This window comes from Aythya fuligula, chromosome 2 (assembly GCF_009819795.1).
Source record: "Aythya fuligula isolate bAytFul2 chromosome 2, bAytFul2.pri, whole genome shotgun sequence".
NCBI classification, from domain to species: Eukaryota; Metazoa; Chordata; class Aves; order Anseriformes; family Anatidae; genus Aythya; species Aythya fuligula.
The window spans coordinates 8,305,911-8,329,083 of record NC_045560.1 but is presented as its reverse complement, the minus strand read 5'-3'; the positions used below and the strand labels follow the sequence as shown (position 1 = coordinate 8,329,083).

At 38.9% G+C, this 23,173-nt stretch overlaps 1 protein-coding gene across 7 annotated transcripts in view; it reads right to left on the bottom strand.

Annotated features, from left to right (window-relative positions):
* DPP6 (dipeptidyl peptidase like 6) overlaps nt 1-23,173 on the bottom strand; it is a 551,222-nt gene that overhangs the window by 172,296 nt on the left and 355,753 nt on the right. The gene's annotated exons all lie outside the window — the stretch shown is intronic.

The following is a 23,173-nucleotide window of genomic DNA, read 5'->3' as shown; positions in this document are numbered from 1 at the left end:
CGTGCTCTCCACTTTCCTGGAAGGATGACGTCCCTCCAGAGATCAAACCTCACAGCCAGAACAGCCATCGATGCTTTTCCTCCACATTAACCTCACTGATTTAGGAGGTTTGCTTCATTTACTAAATTATTAGGGATGGCGGGTCTAATGCAGACCTGCTGATACTTCTTTAAAGTGTTGTTTTTTTTTTTTTTTGTTGTTGTTGTTGTTCCTTTTTTCTTTAAAAACAAACAAACAAACTAGGAAGACATAAAGCCTTATAATAGAGGAAGTGCTTCTGTATTACAATGAAACTATTTAACTCGCTGTAATGTATGTTTATTTATTTATTATTTTCTGTAGTGTGGCAAAATTACCTGAACAGAGGTCAGGCAAACCTCATATGTTTGATTTCAGAAGATGCAGGAAGACATTTTCCAACTTTTTTAATATTAAGAATCCATTTTACAGAAAAAAAAAATATAATGCTGAAATCCTCTTCCTATGCATTTGGGGATCTATCCATTACAAAGTTTATAAACCTGCAATGGAGAGCTGGGCTTGAACCATTAGACATCTGAGGTGGTACTTGTGTTCATTAATAATTATAGTTCTGGACTGAGCACAATGGTGCCCATTCTTTCTAGCAAAGAGATGCAGAGGTTAGCATCCCATCATCTTTGTTTTCCCCACAGTTGTACTTGGCATTGTATTTGAAATGCAAAATAATTAGAAGGAATGAATCTATAAACAAATATGAAAAGTAGGTCAGGAGCCTTGAGAAATATAATTTTTCCATCAAGAAAACAATATAAATACTTGCATTTTTATAGCATCTTCAACTTAGACACTTTTACAAATATTAATTAATGTAGTCTTAGACACTTTTATTAGGAAAGTATTACAGTCCCTATTTTTCAGGTGGTGCAAATCAGGCTCAAAAGAAAGTATGTGGCTTTCCCAGAATCACATGCAAATCAGAAATAAAGCCAGGAAAAGAATCCAGGTCTTGTTAGTAAGTGGCAGAAATATGTTTCCTTCCACAGCAGGGCACAGAGGGACCTAACGGGATGACAGGAGAAATGGGGAGAAGCAGCTGAAAAGCCACAGTACATCTGCCCAGCCACTGCCAAACCTTGACAGTGTCTGAAGGACAAACAGGCAGAGGTAAGATGCAGGCAGCACTGCAGGGCTCATGGAAACACCCATATTCCTGAAAATAAACTTCCCCCCATGCAACCAGAAGTTTTAAAATTGACAAAAATAATTCAGGAGGTTTTCAATAAGCTTGAATTGAATCAACAATTTCAGATCCAGTTCAAAAATAAAACCTTGTATTCTGTGAGATTTCCCATGCTCACATGTGCTTAAGCTTTCAGTGCATCAATATTTCCATTGAATCTGCTATCGTATAATAACCCCATTAATTCTTTAGTCATTCAATCAATACTGGAACAAACTCACAATAACAAAGACTGGGGATTTCTAATATGTCAAGAGGAGGAAAAGTTTTAAAAACAATACTTTGGGTTTTAATGCATTGCAAGAAAGCAGAAAGGAAAGATTCATTTTGCTTTCAAAATTCTGTCAGAAAGTTTTCCTTGATAAAAAGCAAGGAGAGATAAATGGCATTTCAAAGAAAGGTAAACATCTTTATTCAGCACAGGCTTGGACAGCAGCTTTTTTGTTCTCAGTCATTTGAAGTCTCTTTTGATGAAATCACTTGCAGGAAATCCACATGCACACAGTATCATATACACTAGCACTCATGGCTTAAGTCTTTCCTACCTGTATTTCTGTTAATTCCGGAGGGATGCTGCTGCACCACTATGACCAGCCTTCATCTCCAGGAGATTACAGACTCGTCACTGATCCCTGATAACCTTGGCAGCAAGCTCCCAGCTCCCACCCCTTAAAAATAAATTCCTCCACACAGACATCAGCTGCCTGTTCACATTGCTCAGGAAAGCTGGCTCTAGAAGTCAGGAAGGTGTTTAATTAAGCCTTTGTCAGATACGGATTCAAGTACATAAATAACACTCTTGAAGTGGCACCTCAAAGAGTTTGTTTCCAGTGTGCAGTAAAAAGGCATAATTTGCTCATTCCTGAAAGATCCTAGTGTGCAGATGTAAATACAGAGATTTGAACCAAACAGCAGATACCCCTTGTGAACCACGGCTGTTAATTCTAAAGATACTATTTTGTCTTTAATACCAAAATCTGAGCATATTTCACATATGAAAATAAACTAAGCATGCACAGTTTCTGCTCTGATGAGATGATTCTACTAAAAACAGTGTAGAAGAGAACATTAAAATTAAGTCAGTTGTTTGTGAGAGTCACAAGCCCTCTGCTTCTCATGAAGAGCTAGCACAAAGCCTGCACAATATCTGCAAGCGAGCTAAAGACCTTCAGCCTCCTTTTTCTCCTTTTTCCTTTTGCATTTTTTTTTTCAACCCCCTTCTCTTTCTTACATAAAACCTTAATTGTTTCTGGATTAGGAAAGTAAAACAGATGTTACCACAGGTTTTAAAACAAGCACCGTTCATTGATGTTGCATATTACAAACTGTAAATGTTATCACTTTCATCTTCATTGATGATTGAAAAATAACGCTACCCACCTGTGAAGTTGACTTTGAAGCCATAAATCCAGACATCTATGGTATTTTAAGACTCTAAAATATGGATCTATGGTGACATATTTTCCTGCCTGTGAAAGAATCACTGCACTGACATGTTATGGATGAAAGCTGGATACACTCCAATCCAAGATGCTGTCAACAACCTTATTTCTGGCATATTTATTTGAAACCTGCCAAAAAGTCTGTCTGCATGGTGACCATATTACAATAATATAACAGTTTTTTGAAACAAAAGCTCATTCAAAACTGGTTTTTTGTTTGTCATTTATTTATTTTTAATGTTATGTCAACATAGTTAAATGGAAGGAAAACAATACACATATCAATCGTCAATCATTGGTATTATTTAATAAAAGTTATATATCTTAGATCAATATTTCTGAAGTACCAACAGTGGGCAGGCCATGGTTCACCTCTTAGTCCTTTTCAACACAGAGATGTCACTTCTACATTTCAAGAAAGGAGACTGAGTGTATATCCTATCTGGTATTATACACTTACAGACTATACAGGATGCATAAAACAATCTACATCTGCTGGAAATCTCCCAGTGGCATTGCTACTCATGCAGACAGGAAAATGAGCTCTCCTCTCAGTTATGACAGTGTAAATCAGAAAGAAAAATAAATAAATAAAATACAAATAGTATGAAACAAAAACAGGTGTGAGATCTTTGATTGGCTTCAGAAGAGGGGTTTACAGGAGTGCCTTTATATGGTTTCTATATCTGCCATTCTTGCAAACTCTGCTTCCTGAATTTTTGATTTTCTTCTAATTTTGAGCTAAATAACATGGGTATGACCTGAAGTGCTACACTGAGACTCAGTAAACAAAAAAATCTTCCAGCAAGACTTTCAGCACATAGTTAATTGAGGAATATGTATTCTACTTCATCTTGTTCTACTTTATTCTGAATTAAACCTTGTGCCTGATGACAGAGCATGATGAATGTAATATCTCTGGCAAGTCAGCTCACCAATTTCCAGTCATGGCTCAGGATAAACACATTGCTCAGCAGTTAAGGTACAGGACCACTGGTGTCCCCGTGACCTTCAGCAGAAAAATAATCTTGCTGTTAATCAGTTCTTTATAATACAAAATTGCTGCAGATTATAACAGCTAAATAGTATTAAAAATTAGATGAGTAGCCAGTACCCCATACTGACTGATTATTAACCTTGTGTTGCATAAAGGAAATACTAATTGCAATTATAACAGCAGCAAACTCAGTGTAGCAGTGTTTACAATAGGAGGTTTGCTGAGACCACTGGTTATTATTGATGATCGATACTGCCCTACGTCTCCTCACACCCCTCCACCTGTCTGTATCCTCTGCTTAAATTTTAAATGTCTTAAACTTATGAGGGAAGCTGTTTGTGTGCAGGACTCATTCTTGGTATCCTGCCTGGCAGAGTGCAGACCTCAATCACTAAAGTGTTTAGGCAGTATCATAAGACAGGTAAACAATAATAAGCAAGTAACCGCATCTTTCTCATCTCTGAATTCAAACGGAGGTACCTCTACTGGACTTTTGTTTTCTTTCTTATCCTTCTCCCCTCCAGTTGCCTTCTCAGCTTCTGCTGTTGACCACCCCGAGCTGTACTCCAGTTGAAGCTGGATGCCAAAGAGCAAGCGGTTTGCAGATAGGCTCAGAGAACCTGAGGCTACAGCAAACTCAGTTGTTGAAATGCTAAAGTTGTCACTTGAAAGACCTCAACAAGAGGAAGAACTTGGCCTGCTTTTACAAACAAGGCATGGGATACACCTGGACTTTCACAGAAAAGTCCAACAGAACAATTTAGAGGGATAAAAACATCCTGTGTGTTGCTGTGTTGAAAGACAGCTATATTACGTTTTTCTTCAGCCAGAAGAACTGGCTAAAAAAATGTTTTTATTGATAGGGAACAATGACTTTGTAACAGTTAACATTGTTGCTCTCTACTCCACAGCACCACGAGAAAAATCTTCTACCCTATACCCATGCAACATGCTATCCCACCCTGCATTTATGTGAGGCTCTTTTACCCGAAGCCATTCATTTTGGCCCTGTAGCTACTTCTCCTCACAATTTGCTGCAAAGTGCACGTCAGAAAATACTCTGAGGCTGGGCACTAATGGAGTGTTTGAGGGTGAGCAAGGAAAAGGCTGTGTCTGTAACACTCAGCCCTTTGTAAAAATAAACCCTGCATGTTTTATGCTTTGATAGAGCTTTCAGTCTTGCATGTTTATATTACAAAGGCAATAGGAGAAAATGAATGCCATCTGCACATCACGCCTAACTGTTAGCTCTAACAGATGACGGGTCTTCCACAGTTTTAAAGCAGAAGGCACCAGATCCTCAGCTAGCATTGACTGATGCAGATCATCAGCTCCACTGGAGCAAAGCCAGCCTGTGTCAGCTACAAGTGCAACCCAGTGCTACTTCTAAATTAAGAGAGAAAAAAAAATCTGTAAAAAGATCTAAATACAGTAATATCTGGAATTCCTATTTGCTTTGTACTGCAGAAATGGATATTTAACAACTTCCTATCATTTTTATGAGTGCTGTGATGAAATGGTTTTGGAACCCCTCCAAACCTAACAGCACTAGAAGATTAATTTAGCATCTCTGTATCTTGAACTGGCATCTCACATGACTTTGGTACCCAGGAATAGTAACCCTGCTGCAACATTCTCTTAACACCTTACCACGCATGAATAAGCAACATTACTACTTAAATATTCTCCAGTTATGCCTAGTGCTTACGGACAGTGAGACAAAGAGGCATTTCCAAAGTCGGTTACAAATGGGGAACATGGAGTCTGAAATTCTGCCAGGAGCATGTTCTCAAGGTGATAAAATTTCAAGCTGTGAACACCAGCTGGGCTGGTTGCACGAAGTATGGCTCCAGACAAGGACATGGCCATCTTCTATCTCAAGCCTAGGAGAAAGGAGGTTGTAATAATTGTGCATGCGTATAGCAGAATGTATGTGATTTGAGATACATTTAGTAAAGACTTGTGATGGTCCTGTTTTAATATCTTATTAATCTTCATTTTCCTACCTTCAGCTTCATTCATCCACCATAACCTAGATGTTTTTATAGTTCTTGGCACAGTGGGACAACCAGTCCTCTCAGGGGCCCTTAGCTATAATTCAATTAATAATTAAAGATCTATTCCCAATAGGGACAAAGCCCATAAAATCAATAGCATTTCTTTGATTTTATTTCAGTGTTTGATATAAGCACATATATTCGCCCACTAAAACTAAAACAAACTGTCTGCTAGGGTGAAACATCTGCCATGGCACCAGTAAAACTAGGTTTGATGTTTAGGATTTTATTCCATAAGAGTCTATGTTTCCATCAGATCCCTGAAAAGACTTGGCAAGCCCAAATGTTGCAGATAATATCATTGATCCCAGGACCCCTGTGTATTGCAGTGTAATCTTTGCTCCAGTTTTCCCACTATAATGCACTGAAAGCCTGGATTCATCCAAACAAAGCAGCAACACACATAGAAGCCTTGAAACAGTTCATACCCATGCAGAAATGAACTGCAAAAGGTGACATTGCCAAGGCATGCTAGAATGTCATCTCTCCACTTCTTTAGGAATTATAGTCTCAGGAAAAAGGAAAAGAAGCTTCTTGGCAAGGTTTGAGAGCTTGGAGAAACCTCTGCTCATATGTCACATCCCTCAATTCCAACCAAATGCTATTCTGCTTACATTTGTAAAAAGGCAATTACAGTTTTAGAGAAACTAAATTTCAGGAAAAACAGAAAATGCCATTCAATTTATGACTCTGAACACCAAGGAAGAATTTGTGATAAGAGAAGTGGTGAAGTGTTTAATCTCCCTGGGTAGAAATACAGCATTGCATTAGAAATTCTGTTTAGTATTATATTTTACTAACTTCTAGGCTTTTTCTTTTTTTTTTTTTTTTTTTTCCCAGTAATTTAATTTGTAAATAACTTGTTTCTGAATGGTACTGGAAGTAAAACATGAAGTGAACAAAGTTTAATTCCTAAATAATTTATTTTGGAACGATGTGAGAAACAGCCATGAAAACAGCAGAGTTTTGAGGTCACCAAGCTGCAGAGACAGCTGGGAAATACCAAACCAGTGGGTACAAGGATGGAGGCGGGGAGGGAGAATGGTTTTATCATTTCATTTTGCACTCTCCTTGGGTGTCCATTAAACTCAGGATGCAGAAATTGGTCTGTGTGCTAAGAAAATAAAAGTTATCTTGTCAGGTTACTTGGAAATAAACCTGTGATACAGTGACTATTATGTGAATATATGCGTGAATTAAAATGGGTAGGGACTGGAAGAGGGTAGATTCCTGTTTGGTCAAACCTTGCATAACTCTTATTAGTACTCAAATATTCATGCATGTTTGTGGTAATTGAAATAAAATGAAAATAAAACAGAAAGAAGAAGCACCTTCAATACAACCAACCACACTACACCAACCATTGTCTGTCAGTGCAAATTTAGATAATTCAGCTGCTTTTTGCTCAAAATGTCTTTTTCTCACCATTTCCTACTGGATGATGGTGGATGGACAACAAGGGTGCTGCAAGGTGACGGCTTCCAAACATCCTGTGGCTGTGGGAGCATTTGGCCAAAGCAGGTCAGAGTCAGAACCAACCTCCCATGTCCCATGTAGGTGAACAATAGGGACAGACCCAGAATAAAAGATGACATGGGGTGACACTGCAGTGCCAGTTCATAACTTTTCCGGGGAAAGAACGTTTGACCAAAACCCATAATAATGAGAATTCAAAAGTAATGAAAACTAACTGAGCCTCTCTGGTGAGATACAATGTAAAATGTTTTTACTTACTGAACAAAGAAAAATGTCCAGGCAGGAGATGATAAAATCTGATGGGTGCACACTAAAAAATTCTCAAACTTTAGTAAAAATATCACATATTTCTGTCCTCCACAGGATTTGTGAGATGTGCATTCTGCATAAAAGTCAAGTTTAGCAGAAATATATATATATATATTTCCCTTAAATAAGTCAGTAGTATTCTCACAAGAGATAAAAAGTTCTTCCCATTTTAAACCAGAATCTGTCCCTACTGAAGTCAATAATAATATTTTTAGTAGCATGCTTGAGTCCTTCAGTCTTTTCTACATAGCATAAATTAATCAGATTATGATGCTGTATTTCTCAACTGTCTGAGCATCCTATTAAAATTATAGTGTAGGAGGCATGTAAACTGCCAACTCTGGAGTTATTCTGGATGCTAAAATTCACAGATTATATTTATATTTTTAGAGAATTTTTATTTCAAGCCAAACCCTTTTACGCATTGTACAAGATAACTACATCACATCCTCCTTCCCAGCATAGTCCCTGGCTCATTCTGAAACACCAGCTTTGATGTGTCAGTCCTGGGAACATGCTGTGAGCCATAAACGTGCCTGGGAGCATCCTAACAAAACACATAAATGATTATGGACGATTGTTTGGCCTCTGTGTCCCTTCAGGTTAACTTATAATATAAAGTCAGACCTAAACTCCACCTAAATCTCAAACCCTAAATCTAAGCTACGGCTCCCAGCTCATGCCTAATTCTGCAATACTTATTGTTCAGGATTATTTTGTCTCCTTTGTTCACATAACAGGCAAAGGACATCTGTTTTATTCTTTTTTATTATTATTATTATTTTATTTTATACTTCCACCCCTCCCCCCTTTTATTTTTTCCCTCCTAGCTGACTTTGATGAGCCTGTCTTGGATGCTGAGGCAGAGCAGACCCCACTGTGCTTCTTCCTCAAAAATAGTTATGAGCCCCATGTAACATCTCAGCTTTCCTAATGGATTTTCTCAGGCTTTTTTCAGATATCTTTCTCAAACCTGAAACCACTTCATGCATATCCTGATTTGATGGACATGACTTTTTTTTAAAAAAAGTCTTAATTCCCCCAGCCCTTGTCGAGCCCCAGCTTAGGAAAACCGCAGTTTGACGAATTACAGCTCTTTGAGAGTGGCTCGGGCTTTCGGCATGAAATGCAAGCAGACTGGCTCAGTACCGAGTGCTGCTGACAGGCAAAGTGACTCCAAGGTCTCCAAAGGTTTACGAGTCTTATGCTTGGTCTGGTTTAATTGATTTCTATTTTTACCAGGGTTCTCACTGCGCATTACAGAAAGCTTCACAAAGTCATTTATTTTCATTTTCAAAACTTTCTGGGCAATAGTAAACACAACCAACAAACAGCAAGTCATTTTTCCTTGGGAAAGCAAAATGCCAACATTCTTTCCCATACTGTGCTGTATTAGCTATGGCACAACACCACAGGAGCAAGACTTCTTGTATTGAAAGAATTATTTTCTTGCTCATTTTTCATTTGAAAGAAATATCCTTAATTCAATACAATTCTGAGACTAGGCAAGTGAAATACATAATAGAAATGAGACATCCATTTTCCTACTCAAAAACAAAACAAAACAACAACAAAAAATCTGAAGGACAGAGACTGTATTTATTTTTATTTTTATTTCAATTTTTTTTGTCCCCGAAGATCTATTTCACAAGGGTCACTGCCATCCAGCAGCATAGCCACTGCATCACTTCAATGATTTTTAATCTCCCTGCACAATTAATGTTAGCATCTTAACAGCACTGACAAAAGTGTCTCTTCTCCTAAATCATGCTGATGGTTTACCTGTGTGTTTTCCACTGGCTTCAAACTCTAAAGTTGCCTCTGTAATTAAATTTATCTCTTTCATTTTGTTACATTCTCACTTGTGATGTCAAAAGTGAGAAAGAGTGGGTTAAAGAGGTTCCCCTTGTATTTGAAACAGAAGTTAAGTGTATGAATATCACCTTGGTTTGAACATGCTGTAAGGGCTTGAAGAGAGAGAAATCTCCCAAGTAGACACAGTGACATTTATGTGGCAGTTTCACTGCATCCCATGAAAAAGTGCTTCAGAAAGAGGAAAGGAGGAAGGTGAGTGACCAAGAAACAAGGAGGTTCATTCCTCACCCCACTGACCTCTTACTCTCCAGAAGTGGGGTTTGGCTTCTAAACTTCAGAGATCCGAACAGGCCCAGCAGGGAGAGAGGGCAATCTAATTTCCCTAGATTGCTGAGGATCTTCAGATCAACTTAAGATTAAACACACCTAAGAAGGTGTCTTCATCTTCATCATATCTTCATATCTCTGCCCATCATACTCACCTTGTGAGACTTAAAGACATCCTGAACCCAAACAATGGTGCAAAACCCCTTCCGGTATGGAATTCCTTACCAAGTACCTCATTCCCCCAGAACTGCCCAGGGGGTTGTCTGCGTGAAATCCCTCATTGCACCACACATAAACTAATGTCCTCAGTGATGTTGAGATCCCTAATTCTCTGTGGCTTCACCAGGAGTCAGGCACAGAGGTGCTTCTGAGGGCATGAGCCTTGGTGCATTCATTCTTCTTCTCTGCCTTCAAAGATAAAACTCTTCCATCACTACTTTTGAGCTCAGAAGTGATCAGATATGTAGCAGCAGGAGAATGCAAATGCTGTGAGCTGAGGCATTGGTATTTTTAAAGAGGGATGAACATTAGCACAGCCAGGTTATTACTTACTGTGTGAAAAATCTGTCCAGAGCAGAATGAGAAGTCTACTAATTTATATACTCTACATATGCATCTCTCCAGTAACTAGATGTTACAGGGATCATTTTTCTTTGACACATACCATAAGGGAATGAAAAGGTTAATGTAGTGTATGTGAGTGTATTTTAAAAAAAATCAATTTAAGGGAATTTTCTCTACTGTAAATTAGGCCCTGGCTGGGGAAAACCATAAAACTGAAATTAACAAAAGGAACAAAAGAATTTAATTTAAAACTACATCATGATTGTATTACTCATTGGTGCACACACAAAAATCAGCAATGTGCATTTTATTTTTATATTTTGTGATTATAAAAAAGGTTATTAGCAGTGAAATATAATGTTGAATCATAATTAGAAGCAGGACTCTCAATACTACCAGCTTGCACTGCTCAACGTTTTCTGTAATAAAATATAAAGTCATTTTGGTTAGAAATCCCATCTGTCATCTCCCTTCACATTCACCAGATCATGACCCCTCTACCTCCAGTTGCACACACTTCTGTATACTCAGAAAAAGCAGGATTTGGCTTCTGAACTCCAAGCTTCCTACTTGACAGAACCTTATGTTGGCCTAGGTACAGACAGAAAGATACTAAAGGGCAAAAATAATCACAGAATCACAGAATCATAATGAAGCTATTGGACTCATGGTACCTGCACAAAAGATCTCAACAAAAGTTTCAGGTATACACTAATCTTGACTAACATTTAGAACAGAAAACCTTAGTTGAAACCTAATTTTTTCAAGATGGCTGAACCAGAACCCCTAAATTCATGGCAATGCCTCCATAATTGTAGTTCAGGAAAATGGGGCCCCAGAAATTATATGTGTGGGCTCTTGATTCTCCATTCTTTCACTTGCAGACTGTGGAATCCTCTTCCACTCATGATGGCTATGCACCCAGTGCCCTCTTTCCCTGGAGAGTAGAGAATACCCAGCAATATGGTGACCTTTATAGTTACTTACAGTAAGAGCAAGTCCTCCAGGTTACACAGCTCCAAACAGTGTCTCCCCAACCTACCATCAGTCACAGCCTTTGTGCTCTTCTCAAGCAACATTTGCTGTCACCAAACTCAGAACAGAAATGCGGCACTGAGGACAGTAAGACTTTGTGAAATGCTCTGTGTCAAAGAAGAAAGGATATGGCACAACGGATCTGTGCTCTATATGCCAGCCATCATGCTGGCTGCCAACAAATAGCAGTGACGCCGCGAAGGGACAGACAGGTGTATGAGCTGGTCAAGATAAGTCCACTGCCTTATTTTCCTTCTACTGCATTGACATAAACACTTGTGCGTTTAACAGCTGTTCCTTTGGTCCATCGCTCCCTGCCTCTATAGACAGCAGATAACTGATGTGAAAGATCTCAGTTATTGAATGATGAGGGATGAGTACTCAGCCATTGCCAAAAGCTGCCTCGAGGAAGAGAGGACAAGGCTGCTCTGCTGCTGGCATTTTTAACTCCCCCAGTGCCACCCACACTGCTGACCAGGTCCCAGTCTGCCCTGCCTGTCCTTTCATGGTGGCAGGGGATTTTCTACCTCTCTCCAGGAATCCTTCACCTGTTACCATATAAAACAATGACTACAGTCTCTTTGTCAGATCAGCCTACTGTATAACATTTATCCTCTCGCAATTGGTCTGAGCTACTAAAGAAGAGAGTGTCAAGTGCTAGTCTTTTGGTTGTCAAGATAAAATACAATGTCAAATTCCACTGCTTCACACACACACACACACAAAGGTACTAAAATATTTCAAGTCACTTTTGTCATTCATTTGAACTAAGGGAGTGAGGGAAGCAGGATCAAAAAAAAAATAAATAAATAAATAAATAAATTAAGACTTCCACAGATTCATTCACTACATTTTGTTGGTACAGCAGAGAAATATATATGCACATGTAGGTAGTTTATTTTCTTTCAATTTCTTGGCATGGGGAAGCAGACCCTCACACCCTACAGATGTTCCTACTTAGCTCTGTACCAGAAGTGAGTTGTCTTTTGTCCATTAGTTTTCATTTCCGAGGAAATGAGAAACAAACCATCCTTTAGTGAGCTGGATGGAGCTGGACCTTGCAGCAATGCCTTGCCAGGTGGATGGTTGCAGCCCTCACGGGCAGCCCCAGAGGCAGCAGTGAGCTGCAGTGGAATCTCATCTCTGCAGCTAACCCCCTCCCATATGGTGAGAGAATACGTCTGGAGTGAATAATTAATGAAAAACGTGTCTGATTTGGAGAGCAAAACATCAGAGGAACTGCAGAAGTAAAAGCCTTTTTTTTTTTTTTTCCCTCAATTTGTGCTCACAGTGGAAAGAGACCCTTAAATCTGACAGCACACCCTGATGCCATGTGTGCTTCTGACAGCATTTCAGATTGGCAGTTAGCACTGTGATACATGTGCCCCACATCCCCAGTAGCTCACAGGGCACCTGAAGACATGTTGTTCTTGAAACGTGGAGACTAGTGTTGCAAACCTGCCTGAGAAGCTGGGACAAACACTGAGGCAGGCTGCCTGGGCTAAGCTGCAGGCTGGTGCAGCCAGATGCATGGGCTCAGGACCCAGGTGAACTCATTTAAAGCCAGGGCTCGTGGCAGTGACTGCGAAGCAGACATGCTCTCATTTACTTTTTAGTAGGAGGAGGATGGAGGAGGAAAAAGCTATATGTTTTATGACCTCTCCTTGTTAGCAAGAAATATCTTTAGGCTGTGCCTTAGTGCCTGACACTTTTGTGCCATCTTAGAATTAGAGAAGAAAAAGCATTGCTTTTCTCTACATATTTTGCCTTTATAAAATGTTGCTATCATAGCCTCATAATGTCAAATAGAAAAGTCATATTATTTTCAGGAGATGTCACAGCAAACTAATGGGGCGTTACAAACCTTGGATTTTTTTTCCATTTTTTTTTTTGCATTAATTTAACAACAAAAAATCAGAATCTTGTTCATTCTCCTACACAACACTTTGTGACAGATGTAAGAATTCACAGAAAAAGTATATCCCACTTCTCCCTTAATTTCCATCTTAATTTCCATTTTCTTAATGGCTTCATCACTATTTGTGATTTCAGTATTTTTTTTCCCCACCTGAGAGGGAGAAAAACTCTTCTGGGGAATAGGACAAAGAACCGGAATCTGCCTGCTTCAATAACAAATATATTAAAATACATATATATAAAATTTCAGGGAATAAGCAGAGTTCTACTTCTTCCCTGGGGGTCTGGTAACATAATTCCAGTGATTCTGGAAGTCCAGATGCAAGTGCCACCTGAGGGAGTGCTCTCGGCATAAGCTACATGGTCACACAGCATATCTCCTTCGCAGGCTGGAGACATAAAGTGGAAAACAATAAATCTTGCAAGGTCTTAACAAGCCCTGGTGTACCAGGCTGCACTACTCAGTCAGCTTCTAGAACAATAAAAAATGTCTGGCACAGATAGAAAAGACAGCTTGAGGCGTGTGTCAAATATCTTTGTGAAATTACAGGAGGCAACTTAACCTTTGTCCTATAACTTTTCATGAGGAATGAGAACATTTGCCATTCAGGCAGGAAGTCATTATCCCCCATGGGAATAAAAGATGTCTTGACATCCTGATCCTTTGACAACACAGCATCTGAACCAAGGTGCCCGCTGGAGACAAGTCCAAGAAACCTCTGCACTTGGGTTCATGCTGAGCATGAACTTCCCAAGAGTCTCCTATATTATATACCATCCATGCTTTATATACATCATAATTATATCTTAAATAATTTCTCACTTATATTAAAAACTCAAATTCCTAAAACAGAAGGTGCATCTGATGCTAAAAGACCTACATGGAAAGCCCAAATGAGAGAAATGGATGAAAAAGCTTTACGTATATAGACTCTTCCATGCTTGTACTAGTTCAATTTTCTTATTCTGAAGTATTCCAGTATTCCCTCTCCCCATCAGTCACCCCCTCCATGGCTTCTCCTCCAGGCAGAAGTGACTAACCATGCATGGTGGGAGCCCTCATTACCAATCTAGTTTTTTATCCAGTAAGTGACAATTTTTTAACTCCACTTGGTAGCGATGCTGACCCCACTATTTGGCATTGACTCATTCACTCTAGTAGTAGAGATTTGTGGGAAAAACAGCAGATCTATACAAAGGTAACTAAAAGAGTGCAGATTTAGGTTAGCTATTAGGAAGAAGTCCTTCACTCAGATTGAAGTGAGGTCCTGTCCCAGGCTGCCCAGAGGAGCTGTTTCTGCCCCATCCCTGGCAGTGCCCAAGGCCAGGCTGGACAGGGCTAGGAGCAGCCTGGGTTGGTGGGAAGGGGCCCTGCCCATAGCAGGGGGTGGCACTGGATGGGTTTTATTACAACAATACCAAGAGTAGTTTGTTAGAGACCATTTAGACACTCAAATGCCCTCAGTTTCACTGTAGGCAAGGTTCCCAAACACCTTTAAGAATTGATGTCCCTCTTCCTAAACACCTCTCTGTTTGAGATAACCTGTAAGAGTTATATTTCCATGGGTTCCTTGATCACGTCCAGAAAAATATAATCTCCCATGAGGTTTAGAGGCAGGTTTAGAGAGGTTTAGAGGGAGTAGTCTTCGAAGCAGAGCCATGTAAGGGTTGGCTGGCCAGGGCACAAAGAAACGGTGGAGCTCCATGTATTTTAGCCAGAAATCAGCACTTCTTCATTGCCCGGTCAGGACAGGAGCATTTGACTGGGCTTGAAGAATGTCATTAGGCATGTTATTCATTTGCTGCTGTTCTGCACTGGAAAATGAATTCTCTGTGTATTTTATTAGCTCCTGTTATGTGCATGAGTGGATATCACGTTTAGTTCTAGCTTACCACTTTCATTATCCATTGTTAAAACATTTGTTGCGGAGGGAAGAGGAATCCCATTTCCCTCTGCTGCAGATGGGATGATCACAGCAGTCACGGCAAACTGCCTGAGCATCTTTCACTGAGCCTGATTTGGCACAGATCACTGCCACGGGTGGACGAGGGATCAGAGGTGGCAATGCTTGACCTGTCCAATAATGGGGCTGTGCTTGGAATCAGTCTCTGGAAAAATGCTTCCCATGTCCATTAGGGATGACATTTACCTTAGTCCAGATGGCATGCATCACCCCCATGTGCAACATTTAAGCTATGAGTTCAGAATGTTGCTAATGTGTGGGGATGACATGTGCAGCTCTTTATAACTACAAGTGTTATGCTAGTGGGCATACAGGGACTGGTATTATTTTTTTAATATAGTTTAAAGGAAATGAGAACAATTAAGCAAAGACAGAGAAAATTGGTAACTTCTAAAAAAGTAGAACATGACTATTACAATTGTTTGTTGTTTGTCTGCCTTTGTTTTATTAAGTAACCACACAGTGTACCTTAGAGTATTGTTGATTTCTTCATCTAAATATCATTTTCACACAGCATAATATGTGTAGCTCCTCAAATCAGTAACTGTATTTATTACTTCACTAAATCCTTTTGGTACCAATTAAGAAATGATGCTACCAGTTAACGCACAATACTACTCTATGGCTTTTCTGCCTCCTTTCAGGTAGAATGTTCTCCTCTATCCACGGGGAAAAAATTGCTGGGAAAGTGCAATGGTTTCCTTCATACCCTCATGCCCCTGGGGACTGCTCAGCTGCCGATGAACTCAGGAAAGCATTTAATGGGATGCCTTTCTCTATTTGGGAAACAATTTAAACTTGTGCTCAAGTCCCATGGACTTCAGTGAGATGCAGAGTTCAAGCACTTCCTAGATATTTTGATGTATGATTTCCCAAGCACTTGCCCTACAGGAAAAGGCTCAAGACACAGCATAGCCTTCTATAACATGGGCACTTTCCCTGCCAGGAGGATGCCTGCCCTGTGCACAAGTTGCTGTGTCACCTCTCAATAACATCCTACCCTCTCTGTGCATAGTGCAGGGAGCTGAACCCACGTTATGGGTGTCTTGGTCTCTAAATGGATCTGGTCCTTAATCAGAGAAGGGATAGAAAGGATTTTATGGGGCTTCACATGATGATGGCTCAAGAATATAAATTATGAGATGCTCAATATGTTGTTTTTGTTAAATATAGCACTTCATCAACATGGCTGAGTATATCTTGTGTTTTTCTGCCTTTTAGTCATTTTAATAAATCAGGTAAAAATGATGCCACTGTATAACCATTACGAGAGAAGATTATCAGGAGTGAAATATAAGAAAAAAACAGCCTGCTACTGCACACTTCAAAAGACAAAAAAAAAACAAAACAGAGGTGTTTACAAGGTTGGGTCAGAAAACAGAATCTCTAATTAAGTCTTGGTGTGATTGATACTGTAGATTTAGCCACTCCATTATACAAGGCAAACCAATGAAATAGTAATATGTTTTCTTGTCTTGCTTTAGCCTGCATCTCAAGGGTGCCTATAAATAGTTAAGCAGTTATATCAGAATTCACCATTTTTTTTTTTTTTGAGAAAAATTAAACTTCAACATTGCTATCTGTGATATAATGACTTACAAATCAGTGTATAATTAATCTTGATATTAACTGCATACCCTTGTGGTCTATGATTTATTATGGGCTATTCATCTAACTTCTTCTATGGGTATTACTTCATGCACATGTAGTCTAATAACTTTCTATGCAGTAACAGGTGTTACTTCATAATAATGACATTAAAATTTTTGGAAGAAACACTCCTTATATCAATTGATCATACCCTATTTTCATGTCTCAGTGGACTTGGATAGTGATTAAAAATTAAACCTGAAATATGGATCTTACACTTCTGTCTTCGTACCAACTCTTTTTTTTCATCACATTTTTCATACCCTACTTTTCTTCTTTCTAAACTATGCCATATACGTAGTTTACATACCTGCATATACATATGCATAAACTATACCATATGCATAGTTTACATATACATAGTTTGACATACCTGCAGCCCGCAAACACACACCTATATAGAGAAGAAAACGTGATGTATTGCTTTCACTTTTCAGACTAGGAGTTCACTGAGAGGTTTAAATATTTCTACAAGCAGCTCAGCTAACAAGATTCTTCTGGACCATGCTGTAACACATCACAGTTTACAACCATTAGTTTGATATTGTTTTGTAGCTCTAAGTTGTCTTTCACCCTGTGAGAACTCCAACTACTGCAAGACAGAGGTGATTACTTACTGATAGCTGCTCTGATCAGAGAAACAGTCCCTGAAATGACCAGCCAGGTCCTTGTATCTAAGGAACGCTCCCAGATAGAACTAAATAGGAAAGCCCAGGACAAATCAAATAATTTTTAAATGCTTGGAGACAAATATAAAACAAAGTATTCTTGCAGCAGCCAATAAACATATGGAGGAACAAAATTTAATGACCACAATTGACCTAACTATTAAAAAAAAAAACCCTCTATATACAAACATCACTTTGCTCCACTCAGATATCATTCCTTCACAGAAGAATAGCTCATTTATGGAATCCTCTAAATTCAACTAGAGAGGTAAAGGGATGATTGCATAAATTGGCAATTACCAGAAGAAATGCTGCAGCTTCTAAAGATCATGTTTAGTTTGTCATTGAGCTGGGGGGGGAGAGATGAGCTGCGGGCGCTGATGCACTCGTATGTCCACAACAAATAAAAGAGTGTCCATCATTGTGCTAATAGCTAGATTTTCAATTTGTCAGCAGTCTTGACAGTGGATGCTAAAAGTTCCTATCAAAACTGTGACCTCCTTGTGATAGAGACTGTCCAAACATTACACGAAGAGAGCTTAATTATAAGAAGCAATGTTGACCCTAAAGCCTCTGCTAAGCAAATCACTGTTGACAACCTGAAATGTTTTAACATCATTAGTGTACCTCTGAGACAGCCAGCAGCTGAAAACCCTGATGTTCCCTAACATTGTTAAAGCTCTTTTCCCAACCCTGTCATAAGGAAGTGCATCCAGAGCCTCTCTACCTCTATATATTGACACAGTGTCAGAGAGCTAATTTGTTTATATGAATCAAATTCAGGTGAATTAGGATGTATTTCAATAAATGCTGTCCCTACAACCAATTCCCATCTCACAACAATGCCCTGAAGCAGATCCATACCTAAAATTGCAGTACTCCAACCACAGTGAAAAAAAAAAAAAAAAAAAAAAAAAAGTCTATTCTCACCATATGTTTCCTGTCTAAAACAAGATTGTTGTTTAGGTGCGATGGATATCTACTTTGAAGCAGACAATGAGCTACCATGTGGGTGCAGAAGTTAGGAGCAACCAGTGCAGCACCAAAGCCCATTCAGGTGGCACAATCTCTGCCTGTTGTAGTAAGTGATGCTTGTGGTTTATCAGCTTAGTGGTCTGTGTTCACACACACAAATCCATCTCTGGGGCCTGAAGTTACTCTTGGTGTTGAAAAACTATTCAATTTCCAAATTGCTGGGCAACTCATGAGGTCATATGGCAACTTCATGCTAAGATAACTTCTGTTTTCACACGACGCCTTTAGAAAGTGACTTGCCATGTGCTGTCACTGTGAATAGAAGAAAACTGCTGTAGCCTGGTCTTCTGTTATCAATCCTAGCTAAAGACCTAATCCTGTCTGCAAAATTAAAATACACTTCCCAAAACAACAAAAAATAAGCTTTTAAGTATTAGATAAACAGATATAAGTTAAGAATAAAGAATAAGAATAAAGCTCCACTGCTACTTCAATGAATTTCAGGATTAAAGGAAATCAATATACTGTGTCATATTTCTGCAAAACTTTATCTGAAATATAACTTGATTTCTCATTTCTACACAAAGTTTAAATTTAATTCTAATTTTTAATGCCAATATTATGATATAAACATTAAATCAAGCAGTAAAATACATTATCCTGCCATACTTTCTTTTTACAACAGGTGGCCAAGCACTGAACTGACCATTTGTGGAGCTCCAGAGGCAGCATCCCTGGCTCCAGGTGGAGACAGCCCAGCTGGGGTGGAGCAGCCTCTGCCTTTTATGTGATCAGCCCTGCACTAACAAAATGAGCTGTTAATGCTCAGTATTTCTGAACAGCCTTGTGCTGTATGTAGGAGCTTAGTGACTTCTGCCCAGTGTTATATGCACTGGCTGAGCATACCCCAGACACTTAAAGAAGCTGAAATAAAATAGGCAAAATAGTTCGGTAGATGATTCAATAAAAAATCTAGGTCTCCAGTCTTTTAGTACAAATATCAGTATTTTTTCTTGCTTTCATTTACACAAACACTAATTGAAGTTCTACCTAATCTTTCTGGAAAAGGCAGACATCTTAACACAGCAGTGCTATGATAAAGTTGCCTTGCAATCAAATAAAAATCCAAGTTTTTTTGAATAATTTATTTATTATCTGAGGAGGCTCTGGGTGAAGGAGTGGAAAGGAGGTTAGTGTTTGCAAAGGTTCTTTTGCCTGGTGGTACCTTGCAAACCCTAAGTGTAGAAATAGCACTGCTGGATTTTGCTCTCTCTTCTAAAGCAAGTTCTAGCAAGCCTGTACATTAATATATGTTAATTTTATCCCACTGTGCCCACAAGGTCATTTTCAAATTCCTGTTGATTTAATAAAGAACTTAGGTGTTAAGCACTTGCAAAAACACTGCCATTTAGATAGACACCTTCAGGCAGATTTAGGTGTTTAACCTGAAGAGTCAACATTTGCAGTTCTCCATCAGGATTACCTAGGCTTCCAGGGCAAGCTCCTATGCCGTCAGATGTGCTGCATGTTGTACTAACCTGGATATTTGCCTAGCCCCTGAAGACGTACCTATGGTAAGAAACTAAATGTGGCCTGGCCCAGGCAGTGGGACTCCTGTCCATCCCATATCAAATCCCTGGCACAACTTTGACTTTTCCACAAGCAATACAAACCAGCCCCAAGGGAAAGTTTTGAGTTCGATACAGGAGCATTATATGGGCATCACCCGATCTGAAGCGAAAAAGAGCTGAGCAGCATGTAGGTGCTCAGAGCATACCCTGCAGTCAGTGAATGGGCCATTGCAGTGCCTGGTTTATTGGCATAGAGATGAGGTTTCTGCAGACTCAGGAACAAATTCTTAATGATCCAGGAGGAAAGACAAAAGCTATTCATATCTACATCACACTGAATGCTCAATGCCCTCTTGCACGTTTCTGGGATAGACGCTTTTCCAGAATTGATATGGACTTTATTCCAAGAACTGTCTGTTAAATTCTTAAGGAAGTGACAATAAAATCTTGGAGAAAAGAAGAAAAGCAAGCTTTTTACTTCTCAAATATTTAATAGCCAGAACCTATAAAAAATGTTGAAGATCTGCCAACATTTCCAATGATTTTCAAAGTCATACCATTTTTACTTGCTCCAGAACTGCTGATATCAGCAAGCATGCCCTTCTAAATAATTTATTGGCATTTCTACATAAATTAGATACTTAAAGGTGAAGATGCCATGAACCTTGTGGAGGCTGAGTGCTCACTACATGGACCATAATCCATCAACACAACAGACAGATTTCCAACTGGCTTAAACCCCAGAAGGCTCACTGCTTGGAAATAGTTCAAGGACTCCTGAGACTGCAATACGCTATTGAAATGTCACTTGTAGTAAAAGCACATTCTACACAAAAATAAATCACCATGAAATAAGGTATAAACCCCAGATAGTTATAAATTGATCATTTACATCACATGTTAGTTACTGCTTACAAAAATGAACATTGGAAAAAAAAAAAAAAAAAGTAAACGTTTACTTCAGCTAAGGAAAATTTATTATAAAAGACAGGGCAGTTTACAAGGTAGAGCCATCAACTACAACACTTATCCACATAAAGTTTAAATTCTTCAGTAATACACTTTTTTTTTTTTTTTTTTTTTTTCCCCACCTATCAGTTTCTAAAGCCACCATGGGCTTTTTTTTTTCAAATACTATATAATAGCAGATGACTGGTTTGCAGGGCTTGGCCACTGGGAAATGTTCTGTTGGTATTTTACCCTGTAACTAATATACTTGTAAAGTTGCCCTGACAGGTAAGATGGAAACAATCTGAAGATAAATGATATTTCAAGAAGGAAGCCGAGGATGGGAAACCTGTGAAGAAACCCCACTGTACTAGCAATGAGCAGAGCAAAATCTTCAATCTCCAAAATTTGTTTTGAGATGAAAGAGAAAAAATAAATTATCAGGAAAGGCTACAGTCCTGGCTTCAGAATCATTGCAGCCTGGGTTGTGTGGCTGCTGTTAAGCTGGATCCATTGTTCAGATGGTCCCAGAAATACATTAATATAAGGGGGTGAGGAAAGCTAGTGATAAATGAGGTGCTAAAGGCAATGGAAAGAAGACAAAAGCAGCATTTTCACCAGAACTCATGAGAGTAGGAGTGGTAGAATTGTTACTTGAGACAGAAGAGATCAAAATAGAACAAGACTAAAAATGGAGAAAAGCAGGACAATCACCACCAATATCTTAAGGGATTAATTTAAAAAGAGTAGGAACAGACAAAAAAAAAATCATCAACAGCTCATCAGTTATGAAATCCATTTCCTCAGTTATGAAATCCACCCTGATGGCCTAAAAGTTATGGAAAGCCTGAGTTCCAGCAAATGAAAGGGGAAGGAAGCTGCTGGTGCCACAGATAACAAGTGAGCATCAATGAAGGTTATTTTTTCTTCTCTGTCTCTGGGTGACTAACCACAGCCTACAGGAGATGGGAAAGAGTTCTCAACCCTCCCAGTAGGTGTAAGTGCACAGAATTTCTGCTGCAAAAATTCTACAAATTTTTGTTCACATTTATTAAACTGTCTGATGTCCTCATCAGTGGGGATTCACTGGGATGGTAACTAAAGAAAATGATGACAAAGTGAACTTTTTTTTTTTAATTATCCTCCTCCCTCCCTTCCCCCCTCCCCACCAAAAAAAAGGTGTCTTTCTGATCTTTTCATAGCTAAAACTCAGAATATGTGGCAGCTCAAACAAAATTAACAAAATAAATGGACGTCAATCAATAAAACCAGGGAATTTTTATATGTAAGCAGAATTTGTGAATTCCATTTTTTTTTTCCTATTTATCCTCAAAATATCTTCCTTGAAAATGGATTAAAAATGTCTTATTGCCCATTCCTCTGCAGGTATTGCCAGAAAAAAAGGGATAGGATTAGACATTTGTGTGCTTGCTGCAAACTATGAGTTTTGCCTTGCTCTCTTCTTTTCAGTATTTGTTTCTGACTGTGACAAATCAGCTCTCGACACTATCCAGATTACAGTTTTGAGGCCAAATGGAAAATAAGGTAAAGCGTCATCTTCCTTGTGAGAAGAGATGCGGTAAATTAGTTAATCAGAATTCAGTCACCATAGAGATTTAAACCATGCCTGACTTCCTACTTCGCTACTTGCCATTCCTAACACTGCCACCTGTTTAAGATGAGACACCCAGAGGAAATGAGGTTCTGCTTTCACATTTACACAACACCATTACTTTATCTTAATGACTAACACGCCCTCTTTAATAACGCCCTGGCATCAACTTTATTACATCCTGCACTACTAATGATTTGGTAGTCACCTAATGCATTAATCTTGATTCATGGCTCACTTGAAATATTTATATAGTACAAATGCTTAAGTGAAGGTCAGTTGCACACAAAGCTTCAAAGAACAAAATGGCCTCCTGTTATTTCTAAGTAAATTTTGTTATTTCAGTTTAATGAAGAAATTGCAAACTGTGATAAGATCCAACAGAATGCAGTATATCACAGCTACAGCTAAAACAAACACATCTCTCAAAAAAACACAGTACAGAAAAAAACACAAGATGCCCCAAGTACCCCAAGTACCCGTGTTGTTTTTTTTTTTTTTACTTGCATGATTATGTGTTGACAGTTCAAGCACTTATTCACTGAAATCCACTGCAATGAAAACGTTTGGAGCTCTTAAATGAAAAAAAAAAAAAAAAAAAAAAAAAGAGAGAGGAAAAAAACA